This window comes from Ornithorhynchus anatinus, chromosome 3 (assembly GCF_004115215.2).
Source record: "Ornithorhynchus anatinus isolate Pmale09 chromosome 3, mOrnAna1.pri.v4, whole genome shotgun sequence".
In the NCBI taxonomy this organism is placed as follows: Eukaryota; Metazoa; Chordata; class Mammalia; order Monotremata; family Ornithorhynchidae; genus Ornithorhynchus; species Ornithorhynchus anatinus.
In genome coordinates, this window is record NC_041730.1 from 8,542,098 (window position 1) to 8,561,856 (window position 19,759).

The 19,759-nt window shown below is 48.0% G+C and overlaps 1 protein-coding gene and 2 non-coding genes across 4 annotated transcripts in view; all 3 read right to left on the reverse strand.

Moving 5' to 3' along the window:
* KCNC1 (potassium voltage-gated channel subfamily C member 1) overlaps positions 1-19,759 on the reverse strand; it is a 127,495-nt gene that overhangs the window by 68,209 nt on the left and 39,527 nt on the right. The window lies entirely within an intron of this gene.
* LOC114810603 lies at positions 10,861-10,998 on the reverse strand. The gene has a single exon (XR_003758299.1). It is a non-coding gene; the product is annotated as a small nucleolar RNA SNORA7 (small nucleolar RNA).
* LOC114810555 lies at positions 18,069-18,206 on the reverse strand. Its single transcript, XR_003758251.1, has one exon. It is a non-coding gene; the product is annotated as a small nucleolar RNA SNORA7 (small nucleolar RNA).

Genomic DNA, 19,759 nt, shown 5'->3' on the forward strand with positions numbered 1-19,759 from the left:
CCTCCCTTCTCCCCTTCTACACCCCAGTCCGCACATTCCACTCCTCCGCTGCTAACCTTCTCACTGGGCCTCCAGTTCACCCGTTCTACTGTCGAACCCCGGCCCACGTCCTACCTCTGGCCTGGAACGCCCTCCCTCCTCAAATCCGCCCAACAATCACTCTTCCTCCCTTCAAAGCCCTACTGAAGGCACATGTCCTCCAAGAGGCCTTCCCAGATTAAGTCCCCCTTTTCCTCAGCTCCCCCTCCCTTCTGCGTCACTTTACCTCACTCCCTTTGCTCCTCCCCGCTTCTCGGCCCCGCAGCGCTCATGGCTCAGTGGAAAGAGCCTGGGCTTCGGAGTCAGAGGTCCTGAGTTCGACTCCCCGCTCTGCCACTTGTCCGCTGTGTGACTGTGGGCGAGTCGCTTCACTTCTCTGTGCCTCAGTCACCTCATCTGTAAAATGGGGATTCACTGTGAGCCTCACGTGGGATGACCTGATTACCCTGTATCTCCCCCAATGCTTAGAACAGTGCTCTGCACATAGTAAGCGCTTAACAAATACGAATATTATTATTATAATACCACTTATTTATATGGATGCCTGTTTACTTCTTTTGATGTATATATAATTCTATTTATTTATACTGATGCCTGTTTACTTGTTTTGATGCCTGTCTCTCCACCTCTAGACTGTGAGCCTGGTGTGGGCAGGGACTGTCTCCATTGCTAACTGTACTTTCCGAGTGCTTAGTACAGTGCTCTCTGCCCTCGGTAAGCACTCAATAAATATGATTGAAAGAATGAATAACACAATCCTTGTCACACACAGGGCTCGGTCTTAATCCCCATTTAAAAGATGAGGTAACTGAGGTTTAAAGCAGTTAAGTGACTTGTCCAAGGTCACGCAGCAAAGACGTGGCAGAGCCAGGATTAGAACCCAGGTCCTCTGACTCTCAGGCCCACGCTTGATCCACTAGGCCGTGCCGCTTCTCCTGCACATGCACAGGCTGGTCTGGATTTGGTGCACGGGAGACCGGCTATGGCCCCTCAACCTGAAGAAGCGTGGTCTGATTGTCTCGGCTCACCCTCTCCGACAAGACCTGAGAACTTTCAAGCAGGGTGGAAGAGACCCCAGATTGTGTCTGTGGAAAATAACAACAACAACTGTGATATTTGTTAAGGGCTTTCTAGGTGCCAGGCATTGTACTAAGCACTGAAGTCAGGTGGGATACATGAGGACGCTCTGACCTACCAGCTCACGAGTACAGTGTCCTTCTCCTGTGGGAAATGAGCCAGCCAAGTCTCCGTGAGAGAGCCTCACCTTGGAAAAATTGTTTCAGTAAGGGAGACAGAGCTTGAAAAGCTGAAAAACATTCAATCACATCAAGCGGCGTGGCTCCGTGGAAAGGACAGGGGCTTGGTAGTCCGAAGGTCATGGGTTCTAATCCCGGATCCGTCGCTTGTCAGCTTGTATGACTTTGGGCAAGTCGCTTAACTTCACGGGGCCTCAGTTACCTCATCTGTAAAATGGGGATTGAGACTGTGAGCCCACGTGGGACAAACTGATCACCTTGAATCCTACCCAGCGCTTAGAACAGTGCTTTGCACATAGTAAACACTTAATAATGTTGGTATTTGTTAAGCGCTTACTATGTGCAGAGCACTGTTCTAAGCGCTGGGGGAGATACAGGGGAATCAGGTTGTCCCACGTGGGGCTCACAGTGTTAATCTCCATTTTACAGATGAGGTAACTGAGGCACAGAGAAGTGAAGTGACTTGCCCAAGGTCACACAGCAGACAAGTGGCAGAGCTGGGATTCAAACTCATGACCTCTGACTCCAAAGCCCATGCTCTTTCCACTGAGCCACGCTGCTTCTCTAACTTATGATGGCTTAACAAATACCATCATTATTGTTATTATCTATTGAGCACTTACTGAGTGCACTGCGTTAAACACTTGTACAATACAACAGCATTGGTCGATACAGTGTCTGCCCACAAAGAGTTTACAATATAGAGGGTGAGACAGACATTTATAGAAATTACAGATATTTACGTAAGTGCTGTGGGGTGGATAAAGGGTACAAATCCACGTGCAAATATCAATCGGTGGTTTTTACTGAGCGCTTTCTGTGCGTGCAGAGCACTGTACTAAATGCTTGGGAAAGGACAATTCAATAGAGTTGGTAGACATGATTGCTGCCAACAAGGAGCTTACTGTCTAGAGGAGGAGGCAGACATTAAAATAAATTATGGGCGATGGCACAGAAGGGAGTGGGAGAACTTCCAGAACTAGTTTTTTGGGTTTTTTTTATAAAGATGGCATGAGTTAAGCTCTATTTGCCAGGCACTTTACTAAGCGCTGGAGTATCTAACCAGGTTAGACACAGTCCACGTCCCACGTGGGGCTCACAATGTTAATCCCTATTTTACAGATGAGGTAACTGAGGGACAGAGAAGTTACTGACAGAACCTGTTCCAACCATCTCATGACACCAGCCCTCCTTCAGTTGGACATAATAATAATGGTATTTGTTAAGCGCTTACTCTGTGCCAGGCACTGTACTAAGAGCTGGGGTGGATACAAGCAAATGGGGTTGGACACAGTCCCTGTCCCGCATAGGGCTCACAGTCTTAGTCCCCTTTCTACAGATGAGGTAACTGAGGCCCAGAGAAGTGACTTGTCTAAGGTCACACGGCAGACACACGGTGGAGCCGCAATTAAAACCCATGACCTTCTGACTCCCAGAACTGTGGTCTACCCATTGAGCTGGTCAGGCAAACTCTCCTTCTCTGGACTTCTCTCCCTCTCTCTCTCTGGGAAGAGAGCCAAGCCCTTCCTCCACACCTGGGCCTGACTACTGGGGAATGACTTCATTTGCACATGCACACAAATAAAATAATCACACTTCCTGACCAAATTTCAAAGATTTCTGCGAAGGTTTTCCTCCGCACTCAGACCGGGAAATGTCTGTTGTGAAGTGACCCGTCTTCTCGGCTCCCAACGTGGGCAGTCGGTCAGTCGTATTTAATCATTCATTCATTCACTAGTATTTATTGAGCGCTTACTATGTGCAGAGCACTGTATTAAGTGCTTGGGAGAGCACGGCTACAATAAATGGATACATTCCCTGCCCGCAGTGAGCTTACCGTCTAGAGGGGGAGACTGACATTATTATAAATAAATTACAGATATCACTTTCTTCACAGAGCCGATCTATTGAGCGCTTACTATGTGCAGACCACTGTACTAGGTGCTTTGGAGAGTAAAATATAACAGATACATTCCCTGCCCACAATGACCTTACAGTCTAGAGGGGAAGAGAGACAGTAATACGAATTACAGATATGTACATAAGTGTTTTGGGGCTGGGGGGCGGTGACTACATTTCAAGAGCTTAGTACAGTGCTCTGCACATTGTAAGAGCTCAATAAATACGACTGAATGAATGGGTGTGATCCAAGTGCAGTGCAGAAGAGAGTGGGAGAAAAGGAAAAGAGGAAATGAGGGTTTAGTCCAAGAAGGCCTCTTGGAGGAGATGTGCCTTCAATAAGTGTACTCTCCCAAGGGCTTTGTACAATAAATGTTCAATAAATACATTTGAATGATTAAGGCTTTGGGGACAGTAATCGTCAGTTATGAAGAGGGAGAGTGTTACAGGACAGAAGAGGAAAGCTGTGGTTGAATTCTAAGCCAGTTCTCTTCCCCCTCCCCGCCCCACAGCACTTACGAATATATCTGTAATTTGATTTATTTGTATTGATGTCTGTCTCCCCACCTCTAGTCTCACTGGGGCGGGGAATGTCACTGTTCATTGTTGAACTGTACTTCCCCAAGCGCTTAGTACAGTGCTCTACATCCAGTAAGCGCTCAGTGAATACAACTGAACGAATGAAAAGTACTGGGGAAGATACAAGATTATCAGGGACGTAATCCCGGTCCCATAAGTGGCTCACAGTCTAAGTAAAAGGTCATACAATTTAATCCCCATTTTACAGGAGAGGAAACCGAGGCACAGAGAAGCAAAGTGTCTTACCCAAGGTCCCACAGCTGACAAGTGGCAGATCCAGGATTAGAACTCTGGTCTTCTGGCTTCCAGGCCCGAGTTCTTTCCACTTTTCCACTTTCATCAGCTCTTATCCTGCCATAAACTCTGGGCCCGGTCTATAATAAGCCAGGGTGCACTTTATCCTAACATCCTTACACTTTATCCTCACATCCACCCCTGGGGAATCCCGTAGCTTGGGACCAGCTTCGCATTTCTGAGGCTGCAATGGAGACTATCTTAAGTACCACACTTGAAGAGGGTGGGGAGGAAGGGGATCGGGGATCCCTTTAGCCAGCTGGTTATTACTGCTAACAGATGTGGGGAACACAGCTGAATTACTTGAGGTCATTCTCCAGATTATTATTTAAAGTAGAACACTTGGTTTTTTTTCATCCCGTGTCTCCCTGGTTCTGGGTTGGGTGTCTTGGACGCCGAAGTCACTTTCTTCAGGCCGTGAGGGGGTGGTTTAAGGTAATGAGGTTCCTAGGGGCCCTAAAGACATCATAGGAGATCATCTACACGTGGGAGAATCCAGCTCAAAAAGTCAGACTCAGATTTAGAAATGGCTTCTTTGCCTGGTCCTAGTCTGCTATCAAATTTTCGATATTTAGGTCTCTCTCCTCCTTTCTCTTCTCCTTTCCCCTCCCCTTTCCTTCCCCTTTATCTCCCCCATATTGGAGGTGAAGAGTAGGGATGTGTTCTGCAAATACATGATTTGCAGCCAAAAAAAAAAACCTCAAAAAAAGTTGTTCCAATCGGGCTGAGCCAGAGAGCTCATAGAGAGTTTTGTGTCCTCCGGTCTGTAAACTCCGGGCGAGCAGGGTACCTGTTTACCGACTCTGTCCCAAGTGCTTAGTTCTACACACAGTAAGTGCTCAATAAATACATTGATTGATAGATTCGTGGTCCCAGCTCAGTCCTCTTGCCCAGCAGAGCTCCAGGTCTCCTGTGCATCGGTTTAATAAAAGGCCCTGTGGGCTAGTCGTCCCAACGAGCAGGGTCCTGAGTTCAGCAGGCTATCAACTCTGTGCCTCGGTCTCCCCACCGCACCACAGGTACCAGTCTGGATGCTCTGTGAGGACAGTGTAAGCCCTGTGTCCTGATAGTCAAGTCAATTCATCGAGGGTATTTACCGACCACCTACTGAGGGCAAAACAGGGCAATGAGCACTTGGGGGAGTCCAACAGAAGAGAGACATACGTTCTCTGCCTTCAAGGAGCTCACAGTCTAATAGATTCAGAGAGGGCTGAACTACGCTGACCGCAAAGTGCTACCAGGCCTCAAGCAGGGGCACGAAAGAAGAAGCAGCGTGGCTCATGGAAAGAGCACGGGCTTTGGAGTCAGAGGTCACGGGTTCGAATGCCGGCTCGGCCACTTGTCAGCTGTGTGACTTTGGGCAAGTCACTTCACTTCTCGGGGGCCTCGGTTACCTCATCTGTAAAATGGGGATTAAGACCGTGAGCCCCAAGTGGGACAACCCGATTCCCCTTTGTCTACCCCAGCGCTTAGAACAGTGCTCGGCACATAGTAAGCGCTTAACAAATACCAACATTATCATTATTAATTCTTGCTCCCTAAATCCTTGCCCCAGTAGAGGAAACATTTCCTAAGGCCCTCTACTACTTGTATGGGATAGAGTACTTCTGGGAGTCAGAAGGTCATGGATTCTAATCCTGACTCTGCACTTGTCTGTTGTGTGACCTTAGGCAAGTCACTTCACATCTCTGTGCCACACTTACCTCATCTGTAAAATGGGGATTGAGACTGTGAGCCCACATGGGACAGGGACTCTGTCCAACCCAGTTTGCTTGTATCCTCCCCAGCGTATCACTATTATTAGTAGTATTATTATTTCCCCTGCTCCCACTATTTGTAAACAATTTTGGATATAACAATAATAACAATAATGTTGGTATTTGTTAAGCGCTTACTATGGGCCGAGCCCTGTTCTAAGCGCTGGGGTAGACACAGGGGAATCAGGTCGTCCCACGTGGGGCTCACGGTCTTAATCCCCATTTTCCAGATGAGGTCACTGAGGCACCGAGAAGTGAAGTGACTCGCCCACAGTCACGCAGCTGACAGGTGGCCGAGCCGGGATTCGAACCCATGACCTCTGACTCCAAAGCCCGTGCTCTTTCCACTGAGCCACGCCGGATATCAGTAGATAGGCTAAATTCGGGACATACGTCTATCAGTTCAACCTTCACAACGGTGCTAAAATCCACTCTTTTCTCTCCACGCAAACGGTCACCACATTAATCCCAGCACTTAACCCATCCTGCCTGATTACCGCAACGGCCTCCTTGCTGACCTCCGTGCCTCCAGTGGTTGCTCATCCACCTCGACATCAAACAGAAACCCCTCACCATCCTCTTGCAAGCACTGCCATCTTGTCCCCTTCCTACCTTACCTTGCTGCTCTCCTACTCCAGCCCCCACACTTCTCTCCACCTATGCCAAAATACTCGATGTCCCTTGATCTCGTCTTTCTCACCACTGACCTCTCGGCCACGTCCTGCCTCTGGCCTGGAACACCCTCCCTCTTCCTATCCGACAGATAATTACTCTCCCCACCTTGGAAGCTTTAACAATGATAATAATGTTGTTGGCATTTGTTAAGCGCTTACTATGTGCAGAGCCCCGTTCTAAGTGCTGGGGTAGATACAGGATAATCAGGCTGTCCCACGTGAGGCTCGCGGTTAATCCCCATTTTACAGTTGAGGTCACTGAGGCCCAGAGAAGTGAAGTGACTTGCCCACAGTCTCACAGCTGACAAGTGGCAGAGCCGGGATTCAAACCCACGACCTCTGACTCTCAAGCCCGGGCTCTTTCCGCTGAGCCATGGCGAAGACACATCTCCTCCAAGATGCCTTACCCAACTACGCTATCTCCTCTTCTCTCTCTTCCTTCCGTGTATCCGCTGCGTTTGGATTTACACCCTGCATTCATCCCTCCCTTAGCTCCGCGGCACTAAAGTACATATCCATAATGTATTTATATTAATGTATGTAACCCCTTTCTCCATTGTAAACTCATTTTGGGCAGGGAATGTGTCTACCAACTCCGTTACCTTATACTCTCCCAATACCAGTGCTCCGCACATAGTAAGCACTTGATAAATATGATTGATTGATGGATGCCTCTACCTTTACATTGTAAACTCCTCGTGTGCAGGGAATGTGTGTTTTGATTCAGTTGTCCTTTCCAAGTGCTTAGTACAATGCCTAGCACTCAGAAGGTGTTTAATAAATACCAGTGACTGGTTGACTTCCTCCTTTTACTCATTAAAAATTTATCCTGCTCTTGAATCCTCAGAGAGCTCATCTGACCTAGGTCTTGATATCTCTTTTGCTATTAATTTTTTCTTCAGATTACTTCAACTATTAAAGCATATCAGCATTAGTTATCACCATGATCTAGAGCTGAACTCCAAATTTCCTGAATGTGTTAGGGAAAGATAGATAGTCTCTCATGAATTGAGGCCAGAAGAAATGCTACACTCAGCCTTCGCCATAGATTCTCTCCCGTTGTGGGTCCCTCTGTTTATTAAAGCTGCTTGGAAAGATAATAACAGTAATAATAATCGTGGTATTTGTTAAGCGCTTAAAGTACGGTGCTCACTGTACTGAGCACCGAGGGGATACAAGCAAATCAAGTTGGATGCAGTCCCTTTCCCACGTGGAGCTCACAGTCTTCATCCCCATTTTACGGATGAGGTAACGGAGGCACAGAAAAGTGAAGTGACTTAACCAAGGTCACAAAGCAGACAAGAAGAATTAATCTGCCCCTCCTGCCCCCTGCCATGTTTCAGCTGCTGCTTCATCGGCAAATGTGAGAGGAGCCGGTCAGTGTGGGAGACAGCTTGCGGCTTAATGAAAAGGCACGGGCTTGGGGGGGTCAGAGGATGTGGGTTCTAATCCCAGCTCTGCCACTTGTCTGCTGTGTGACCTTGGGCAAGCCACTTAACTTCTCTGGGCCTCAGTTTCTTCATCTGTAAAATGGGGATTAAGACCGCGAGCCCCACGTGGGACAACATGATTGCCTTGTGTCTACCTCAGTGCTTAGAACAGGGCTTAGCACATAGTAAGCACTTAACAAATACCATAATTATTATTTTTAATGAAAAAAAGCGCACAGAACTGGGAGCCAGGAAATCTGGGTTCCAAGTCCCCCCTCTGCAATGGCCACTTGTGTCATCTTGGACAGTCAATCAATCAGTTGTACTAATTGAGCACTGACTACATGCAGAGCACTGTACTAAGCGCTTGGGAGAGTCCAGTATAGTAGCATTGGTAGACACGGTCCCAGTCCTCAATGAGCTACAAACAAGTCACTTCATCTGTCTGGGCTGCATTTCCTCTTCTGTAAAATGAGAAGAAGAATAATGTTGGTATTTGTTAAGCGCCTACTATGTGCAGAGCACCGTTCTAAGCGCTGGGGTAGACACAGGGGAATCAGGTTGTCCCATGTGGGGCTCACAGTCTTAATCCCCATTTTACAGATGAGGTCACTGAGGCACCGAGAAGTGAAGTGACTCGCCCACAGTCACACAGCTGACAAGCGGCCGAGCTGGGATTCGAACCCATGCCCTCTGACTCCGAAGCCCGTGCTCTTTCCACTGAGCCACGCTGCTTCGCTCGTTGTGTGCAGGAATGTGTCTGTTTGTTGTTATAGTGTACTCTCCCTAGTGCGTAGTACAGTGCTTTGCATATAGCCGGTGCTCAATTAATACAGTTGATCGATTGCACACGGTAAGTGCTCAATAAATCCGTTTGACTGAATGCATGAATGAATACAGGAAACGTGTCTGATCTGATAACCTTGGATCGGCTCCAATGTTTAGCACATAGGAAGTACTTAATGAATGATTTATTAATAAGTGCCATTAATAGGTAGGAGGTGGCTTTGTGACTGCACCAAAAGAGAAGCAGCACGGCTTAGTGAAGAGAGCATGGGCCTGCGAGTCAGAAGAACGTGGATTCTAAACTCGGGTCCTCCACTTATCTTCAGTGTGACCTTGGGCGAGTCACTTCACTTCTCTGGGCCTGTTACCTCATCGGAAAAATAGGGATTAAAAGTGTGAGCTCTGCATGGGACCCTGACTATGCCCAACCTGCTTAGCTTGTGTCTACTCCAGAGCTGAGAACATTGCCTAGCATAGACTAGGTGCTTAACGAATATCATTATTTTTTTTCATTAGCTTGTATCTGCGTACTTAGTACAGTATCTAGCATATAGTAAGTACGAGAAGCAGCGTGGCTACGAGAAGCAGCGCGGCTCGCTGGAAAGAGCCCGGGCTTGGGAGTCAGAGGTCATGGGTTCTAATCCCGGTTCCGCCGCTTACCAGCTGTGTGACTTTGGGCAAGTCACTTTACTTCTCTGTGCCTGTTACCTCATCTGTAAAATGGGGATTAAAACTGTGAGCCCCACGAGGGACAACCTGATCACCTTGTAACCCCCCAGCGCTTAGAACAGTGCTTTGCACATGGTAAGCGCTCAACAAATACCAACATTATTATTTAACAAATAATATTTTTTAAAAAAGGGAGAGAGGGCTGCAAACCCTGGGGCTCTGCTAGGAATGGCACTTTTCTAACTCTCTGTAGTCTTGTTTCCTCATTCTGTTCAGACAGTAGGTAAAATTTCTGGGTCGGGTTAGGGAAGGTGGCTCCTTGCGCTATTTCCCCTTTCCAGTCACGGTCTCAGAGGCCAATATTGCTCTGGAAATACCGAAAGGAAGCAGAGGGAAAGGGAAGGAAGGGAGAAGAATGCTTCCCTGTGTGTCGCAACATGTTGGACGTGCAAGCGTGTTGGACACACACGGCAGCATGGCAGAGTAGAAACAGCAAGGCCTAGTGGATAGAGCACGGGCCTGGGAGTCAGAAGGTCATGAGTTCTAATGCTGGCTCAGCCGCTTGTCTATTCATAGGAAATTGTCGAGAAATGTAGTAAAGAAGAACCGCTTTTCCTCCATGTTCCAGAAGCAAGGTCCGGGAGGATCCTTAAATGACCGCACTGGCGTCCCATCAACTCCTTTCTGCTGGACACTGCCTCTCCACTCTCCAATTGATCAGTCAATCAATGGTCACCTCAATCCTAAGACCCAGATGGCTTCCCATCCTGACTCACTATCCCAAGTGGGAACGGGTGGATTTACACCCGACATATTTGGCCCAAACTTCTCTCGCTCAACTATTCTCCTCTTGCTGTTTTTAGCCCAGGACCTTTCCAGCAACAAGGCAGCCCCGAGATGCACCGTCTCTTTCTGCTTGTCCTGAGGAACCTCTGTGTCTCCAAAAGACACACAGAGGAAGAGAAGCCTAGTGGTTAGAGCACGTGCTTGTAAGTCAGAAGGACCTGGGTTCTAATCGCCACTCTGCCGTTTGCTGTGTGACCTTGGGCAAGTCGCTTCACTTATCTGGGCCTCCGTTACCTCATCTGTAAAATGGGGATTGAGGTTATGAGCTCCAGGTGGGACATAGACTATGTCCAATCTGATTGGCTTGCATCTGCCCCAGTGCTTAGTACAGTGCCCGGCACATAGGAAGCGCTTAACAAATATCATTAAAAAAAGAAACCTGACTCGCCTGCCTCTCACCTCTTGTCTTGTTTTATGTCGTCGAGTCGTTTCCAACCCATAGCGACACCACGGACACATCTCTCCCGGAACACCCCGCTCTCCATCTGCAATCCTCCTGGTAGTGGATCCATAGAGTTTTCTTGGTAAAAATATGGAAGTGGTTTACCACTGCCGCCTTCCGCGCAGTAAACCAGAGTCCCCGCCCTAGACTCTCTCCCATGTCGCTGCTGCCCAGCATGGGTGAGTTTTGACTTGCAGCAGATTGCCTTCCACTCTCTAGCCACTGCCCCAGCTAGGAACGGAATGGGTAGGCCTCTGCTTGACTCTCCCTCCCGTAGCTGAGACTGGTAGAGTACTGGAAACTCTCCAGGTGCGACCCTGAGAGGGGCTGTCTCATAGATTTGCTCTAATTCATGATCGGGGAGAGCAGGGATCCGAGACAACCTGCATCCCAAACTGAGAAGATTTAAACCTTACCATTCCTCTCCAAGGGCTAAATCCAGAGAGGCTCCAGAAAAAATCCGCAGAGGGCAGATTTCTTCTAGTTTTGTACATCCAAAAGTGTCCAAAGTGAAAGCACCTGCTTCCTCAGAAGATTTCTCCATCGTCACTTCAGATTTATCGAAACTCTATTCTTCGCTTAGGGAATGTTCCCTGGTGACTGGGACTCTCCCCCAGCAGCTCCACCCAGAAGATGGGTTTTCATCCACCTGGCCTCGAGATCCCCGTCAATCAACAGTATTTACTGAATTCCTACCATGGGCAGGGCACTGTATTAAGTGGGAGAGTACGGTAGAGCGTTCAGTAGAGTACAGCAGAATAGACGCGATTTCTGCCCTCAAGGAGCTTGCGATCTAGCAGGAAGGGGACTGTCGCAAAATGATTTACAGATAGGAGGGAGCTGTGCTTAAATATTAGACGAAAACGTAAATCAGCCTGCAGGGTGTAGTCACTGGTTCCTGAATTTTCTCCCGGCTGGTGGAGCAGCTGGGTCACGTGACTGGAGAGAGGACCGGGCAGATCTGTCTCCTCCATGGTGGATGAGGTGGGAACGGGAAACAGAAAGCCAGAGGTGACCAGAGGGCAGCTAGGTGAATAGACTCGAATGGCAAACTAATCTCTGAACCTCAATCTTTTCTATCTCTCCGCCAAAACTTTGCGCCAGACCACCATTCTCCCCACCTTCAAATCAATCACTCAGTGGTATTTATTGACCCCTTACTAGGTGCAGAGCACTGTACTAAGTGCTTGGGAGAGTACAAGACAACAGAGCTGATACAAATGTTCCATGCCACACAGTGAGCTGACCTCAGAGGAAAGAGGAAAGTCTTATTCGAAGCTTTATTAAAATGGCATCTCCTCTAAGATGCCTTTCCCAGACTAAGCCCTCATTTCGGTCGTATTTATTAAGTGCTTACTGTGTGCAGAACACTGTACTAAGCTCTTGGGAAAGTACAATACAACGATAAGGAGTGACGATCCTGCTCACGACAAGCTCTGCTCTGCACACAATAAGCACTCAATAAATACGACTGAAGGAAATACGATTAAATGAAGCTCACAGTCTAGGGTAGGGGAGACAGATAACAATGTAAATAAACAGACATCAATAGAAATAAAAAATTACAGATATATACATAAGTGTTGTGGGGTTGAGGGGTGGGGGGAAGAGCAAATGGAGCAAATCAGGGCAAAGCAGAAGGGAGTAGGTGAGGAAAAGTGGGGCTTAGTCTGGGAAGGCCTCTTGGAGGAGATGTGCCTTCAGTAAGGCTTTGAAGCAGGGGAGGGTAATTGTCTGGAGGATTTGAGGAGGGAGGGCGTTCCAGGCCAGAGTTAGGATGTGGGACAAGGGTCGGTGAAGTGACAGGTAAGATGGAGGCACAACGAGACGGTTAGCACCAAAGGAGTGAAGTGTGAGGGCTGGGTTGTGGAAGAAGAGAGGCAAGGTGAGGTGGGAGTGGGGCGGGGGCGGGGGTGGGCGGCAAGGTGATGGAGTGTTTTAAAGCCAATGGTGAGGAGTTTTTGTTTGATATGGAGGTGGATAGGCAACCACTGGAGATTTTTGAGGTGGGGGGTGACATGTACTGCAGAAAGATGATCCGGGCAGCAGAATGAAGTGTGGACTGGAGTGGGGAGAGGCAGGAGGTTGGGAAATCAGAAAGGAGGCTGATGCAGTAATCTGGGTAGGATAGGATGAGTGACTATTAACGTGGTACTGCTTTGGATGGAGAGGATAGGGAAGACTTCACCAATGTTATGAAGGTGGGACCGACAGGAATTGGTGACGGATTGAATATGTGGTTTGAATGAGAGAGAGAGAGAGGAGTCAAGGATAATGCCAAGGTTTGGGGGTTGTGAGACCTGAAGGATAGTGGTGCCACTTACAGTGACACGAAAGGCTGGGAGAAGTCAAGGTTTGAGTAGGAAGATAAGGGGCTCTGTTTTGGACGTGTTAAGTTTGAGGTGACGGGAGGACATCCAAGTAGGGATTTCTTAAAGGCAGGAGGAGATGCGAGCCTGGAGAGAGGGAGAGAGATGAGGGGAGGAAATGTAGATTTGGGTATCATCTGCATAGAGATGGTAGTTGAAGCTGTGGGAGCGAATGAGTTCTCCATTCATTCATTCAATCGAATTTACCGAGCACTTGCTGTGTGCAGAGCTCTGTACTAAGCGCTTGAAATAAAGGGATAAAGTGATAAGCAATAGAAACAATCCCTGCCCACAACGGGCTTACAGTCGGGGGGTGGGACTCGGGGGGAGACAGACATCAAAACAGTAAACAGACATTAATATAAATAAATAGAATTCTAGAAGGGAATCCCTTCTCACTTTCTCTTCTGCATCACCTTTTTATTTGGATTTGTATCCTTTAGGCATTTGATAGATATCCCACCCCCAACTCCACAGCTCCTATACGCATATTCATTCATTCATTCAATCGTATTTATTGAGCGCTTACTGTGTGCCGAGCACTGTATCTTAATGTCTGCCTCCCCCTCTGGACAGTAAGGTCCTAATGGACTGGAAACACGTCTACCAATTCTGTTGTATCGTACTATCCCCAGCGTTTAGTAGAGTGCCCTGCGCACAGTAAGCACTCAATAAATATGATCGATGGATTGATTGATAGACCACTTGCAAGAGACAAGGTGTGAGCAGCACTATTCCAGCTGATCCGCTGGGCTCCATTCCTAAATCCTGACGCTACGGCTCACTGGCACCACCACCTCCCATTCATCCTCTGAATCCCTGGCTCTACTCCTGACCCAGACACGAAGCTCCCGGGGAACTTTCCGCTACTTTCCCTCCCAGTTGTGTCTCTCTTAGGGGCGACACGAATAACGGATGGGCATGATATTGACCATCTGGACTGTGACAAGCAACAGATCACCTATGATAACCAGACCCTTCAGAAAGTAACCCTGCCGAGAGCTCTTTCTAGAGAATGACCCCGAGAAAAATGCCAAGTGGCCCAGTGGAAAGAACACGGGCCTGGGAGTCAGAGGAACTGGGTTCTAGTCCAGCCCCACTGCTTGTCTGTTCTGTCACCTTGGGCGAATCACTTTGCTTCTTCGTGCCTCAGTTCCCTCATCTGTAAAGTGGGAATTTAGATTGTGAGCCCTGTGTGGGGCATGGACCGGGTCTAACCTGAGTATCTTGTACCTACCCCAGAGCTTCATTCTTTCTTTCATTCAATTTTATTTATTAAGCGCTTACTGCCTGCAGAGCACTGTACTAAGCGCTTGGGAGAGTACGATATAACAATAAACAGACACATTCCCTGTTCACAACAAGCTCACAGTCTAGACTTTACAGCACTTAGTATAGTGCCTGGCACATAGTAAGCACTTAACAAATACCTCTTCAAAAAAATAATGAGGATTTTGGCTGCTGAGGCTGACGCTATTGGCAGCAGGAGTGTGTGCTTTATTTTAAAAACAAATTTACTTCTGGGACTTCGTCTTCTGTTTTCATTGAGCTATTCTTAGCTCCAGGAGAGTCTAAAATAAGCCTTGGGATGACCACCCCACCCTCACACGGAGACTTTGCTGCCCACCGTGATGACTGGTGATTTACAACTTGGAGCAGCACGGAATGGCGGCAAAGATTCCACTCAGACACTTCGAGTTCTTCCCGGCTCAGGTCACATCTTCCCCTCGGGGAGGGGTCCCTGAGCCCCCCGGGCACTGGGGCGGGGTGTCGGCCAGCAAAAAATAGCTGGCATCTGGCATGGCACATGCTAGCCAAGGTGACCTCTGAGGATGGGGTAGAGATTTAGCTTTTGGCCCGAGCCAGCCTGGAGGAGACCCGCGATTCACCATGTAAGGGGACTACTCAGAGCTCAGACTCACCACGCACTAGGCCCACCAGGCTCAGCCCTTCCCCTTGAACATCTCTGCAAGGGGAGCAAAGATTTCTCTGCCATTGCTGTTCCTCAGCCGGACCCCACTCCCCCAATCTTCTGTACCCTCCCTTCTATCCCGGTCCGGAAGCAGAGACCTCTGCAGTCTTCAAACCCAAGTCCAAGGGGCGCAGTCTAGAGCTGCCAGGGTCAAAGGTTGCTAACAGTCCCCAGGCTCCACGGGCTGGAGCTCCTTGAGACGGCTGAGCGTCATTCCCCCGACACTGAATCCTCCCGAGCGATGCTGCCCTGGCACCCTCCCAAGAGACAGCTCACGGCGAAGGAACCTCACACTTAAAGGGCTGTATCCCCCTTTAGTGGCTCCGGCATTTCTCCCCGACATTAGTTATGGCGAGACTTCTTCTCCTGAGTGGAGATCATTTTCACTGCTCCCGCCCCCAGCCCTCCCTGTTGATCGGAGTGGCTTCCTAGCAGCCCTAGATATGAACAGAGAAGCCGATTAGCCATGCCTGCCTGGTTTCCCTGTGCCAGGTGGATGCCGGTGAGCCAGGATGGCAAGCCTGCCAACTCTGGCGTTTCCAGAGCTGGGGGGACGCGGCTATGAGGCTCAGGATCCCCGTGCCGTGTCCAGGAACTGACGGTCAAGTGATTCCCAGGTGCCTCTGGGATCCAAACTGCTGGTATTCTGCCAGAAGAGACAGAACTTTACCTTGGCCCACTGCCCCAGACTCTACCATGCAAAAAGGGCATGGGCCTAGGAGTCAGAGGACCTGGTTTTTAATCCTGGCTTCACCGCGTACCTGCTGTGTGACCTTGGCCAAGTCACTTCTCACTTCTCTGGGCCTCAGTTTTCTCATCTGCGAAAGAGGCTTCAATACCCGTCTCCCTTCTGCTTGGATTACGATCCCCATATGGGACCTGATTATCTTGTATCGACCCCAGAACTCAGTACAGTGCTTAACACATAGTAAGCACTTAACATGCATTATTATTATTACTTTTAGGGAATATGGCATTTAGTCATATTTATTGAGCACTCACTGTGTACAAAGAGCTGTACTAAATGCTTACATACATTGTCAGAAAGTTGTTCACAGAGGGACTCTATATATCACTGGATTCTCTTTTTTCCTCTGAACAGAACCATTTTCTCTAGAGGAAACCCCCTCCCCACTAAAGACCCTCCCTAGCCATTCATTCAGGCCTCTGTGAACAACTTTCTGACAAAGCGTGTTACATGAGAGAGTTTTCAGATCCTGTCTAACAAATGCCAAGCCTTTCCGTGTTTTCCATTCATCAGCCATAGTAATCATGTTTATTCATTCGTTCATTCAATCGTATTTATTAATTGCTTACTGTGTGCAGAACACTGTACTAAGCACTTGGAATGGCAGTGGAAAGAGACAATCCCTGCCCAACAACGGGCTCACAGTCAAAAAGGGGGAGACAGCAAAACGAAACAAGTAGTCAGGCATCAACACCATCAAAATAGATAAATAGAATCATACGTATATACACATTAATAAAATAGAGTAACAAATAATATATACAAATATACACAAGTGCTGTGGGGAGGGGAAGGGGGTAGAGCAGAGGGAGGAAGTAGGGGCAGTGGGGAGGGGAAGAGGGGCAGAGGGAAAGGAAGGGCTCAGTCTGGGAAGGCCTCTTGGAAGAGGTGAGCTCTCAGTAGGGCTTTGAAGAGGGGAAGAGAGTTAGTTTGGCGGATTTGAGGAGGGGAGGGCATTCCGGGTCAGCAGGAGGACATGGGCCAGGGGTCGTTAGCGGGACAGGCGAGAACCCCGGTGACGAGGTTAGCGGCAGAGGACCGGAATGTACGGGGTGGGCTGTAGAAAGAGAGAAGGGAGGATGAGGTAGGAGGGGGCAAGGTGATGGAGACCTTTGAAGCCGATAATGAGAAGTTTTTGCTTCATGTGAAGGTTGATAGGCAACCACTGGAGGTTTTTGAGGAGGAGAGTGACATGCCCAGAGTGTTTCTGTAGAAAGATAATCCGGGCAGCAGAGTGAAGTACAGACCGAAGCAGGGAGAGACAGGAGGATGGGAGATCAGAGAGGAGGTTGATGCAAGAATCCAGTCGGGATTTTATGAGAGATTGTACCATCAAGGCAGCAGTTTGCCTGAAGAAGAAAGGGCAGATCTTCCGCAGGGTGCAGTGCATTGTATTAAGTGCTCGGGAAATAAAATCAAAGAAGTTCATTCATTAACTCAATCTATCATATTTATTGAGCACTTACTGTGTACAAAGCACTGTACTAAGCTCTTGGGAGACTATATTAAAACAACAGGCACATTCCTGCCTACGACAAGCTCACAGTCTAGATGTGATACGTTCTCCACCACAGAGAGCTTACAGTCCACCGGGGAGACAGAGGTGAAAATATTTACTAATAGTCATCAGAATAAAGATTTGTGAGGATAACTAAATAAGCTTGAACACAAAAGGGCTCAGGATGAGCAGAAATCCAGAAGATCTAGAATTGGGGTGACAGGAATTAATTGTGGCCTACTGGAATGAGCACAGAACTGGAAGTCAGAGGACTTAGGTTCTAATCCTGGATCTACCACTTGCCTGCTTGGTGACCTTGGGCAAGCCACTTAACTTCTCTGGGCTTCAGATTCCTCATCTGTAAAATGGAGATTGAATACCATTTACCTTCTCCTTAGACTAAGCCCCATGTGAGAAAGGAACTGTGTCTGATCATCCTTTATCCTCCATTGTGTCTATCAACTCTGTTGTATTGTACTCTCTCAAGTGCTTAATACAATACTCTGCACACAATAATCACTTAATAAATAATATTGATTGATTAATTTTGTATCAGCAGGTGGGCATAGAGATCGGCATATTGTCTTGTCTTTTGCCGTCGAGTCATTTCCGACCCATAGCGACACCACGGCTCCATCTGTCCCAGAACACCCCGCTCTCCATCTGCAATGGTTCTGGTGGTGTATCCACATAGTTTTCTTGGTAAAAATCCGGGAAATGGCTTACCATTGCCTCCTTCCGCGCAGTAAACTTTAGTCTCCACCCTCGACTCTCTCCCATGTCGCTGCTGCCCAGCATGGGTGAGTTTTGACCTGTAGCAGAATGCCTTCTACTCGCTAGCCACCGCCCAAGCTAGGAATGGAATGGGTAGGCCTCTGCTTGACTCTCCCTCCCATAGCTGAGACTGGTAGAGTACTGGAAACTCTCCAGGTGCGATCCTGAGAGGGGCGGTGTATAATAAGCTCTCAACAAATACCACAATTATAATTAATGGGGATGGGTTGGGGGGGATACTTCCCCTCGTAAACCCAGAATTCAAACAGATAAGGGACTCGTATTTTCATTGCACCCCCAGAAGTAGATATCTTGTTATGTTATACTGTTTTGTGCTGTTCGAATTCTGTATCTGTGTCTATTTAATTCTAAATATACATTCCATGTACCTTAGTCAGTTCTCCCACAGTGCTAAATACAGAAATGATACTCGGTATTGTACCGGAGCGCATAATTGAGCATCAGGAATTCCAAGTCCTTTATTTATTTGACCATGAAGCATTTGGGGATTCTTATCTTCTTTATTAAATATTCTAGTTCAAGTGGCCAAAAGTAGACAATCTCCTGTATTTATCAGGCGGGAGTAATTAAATCTTAAAGTTTCATGATGAGATGGAAATTAATCTGTTTGTCTTCTGCTGCGCCTGCTTAGCTTCATTCATCTGAACCCCAGCAGGATTTCCAAACCATTGACTGGGAAGCAGCATGGCCTAGTGGATAGAGTATGGTCCTAGATGTCAGAAGGTCATGGATTCTAATCCCGGCTCCGCCACTTGTTTGCTGCGTGACCTTGGGCAAATCGCTTCACCTCTCTGTACCTGGTATGTCCTCTGTAAAATGGGGTTTAAGATTGTGAGCCCAACGTGGGATGGGGACTGTGCCTACCCCGGTTTGCTTATATCCACCCCAGTGCTTAGAACAGTGCCTGGCATATAGTAAGCACCGAACAAATTATGACGATGACTGTTACTAGTATTATTACTAATAAGGGACAGTCCTGGAGCTGATTCCCGCACTGGTAAGGTGCAGGAACTAGTCAGTCAGTCAATCGTATTTATTGAATGCTTACTGAAGGCAGAGCACTGTACTAAACACCTGGGAGAGTATGATACAACAATATCACAGACACGTTCCCTGCTCACAGTGAGCTTACAGTCTAGAGGGAGAGACAGACAGTAATATAAATAAATAAAATTTCAGACATGGACATAAGTGTTGTGGGCCTGGGAGGAGGGATGAATTAGGGAAGCAAGTCAGGGAGACACAGAAGGGAGAGGGAGAAGAGGAAAAGAGGGCTTAGTCAGGAAAGGTATCTTGGAGGAGATGAACCTTCAATAAGGCTTTGAAGGTGGGGAGAGTAATTGTTGGATATGAAGAGGGAGGGCATTCCAGGCCAGAAGAAGGATGTGGGCGAGAGGTCGGAGGCTATGTTGATGAGATCGAGGTACCCTGAGAAGGTTGGCTTTAGAGGAGCAAAGTGTGCGAGCTGGGTCGTAGTAGGAGAGTAGTGAGATGAAGTGTGAAGGGGGAAGGTGATCTGAGTGCTTTAAAGTCAATGGTAAGAAATTTCTGTTTGATGCAGAGGGGAATGGGCAAGCCCTGGAGGTTCTTGAGGAGTGGGGAAACATGGCCTGAATGTTTCTGTAGAAAAATCATCCGGGCAGCAGAGTGAAGTATGAACTGGAGTGGGGAGAAGCAGGAAGCTGGGAGGTCAGCAAGGAGGTTGA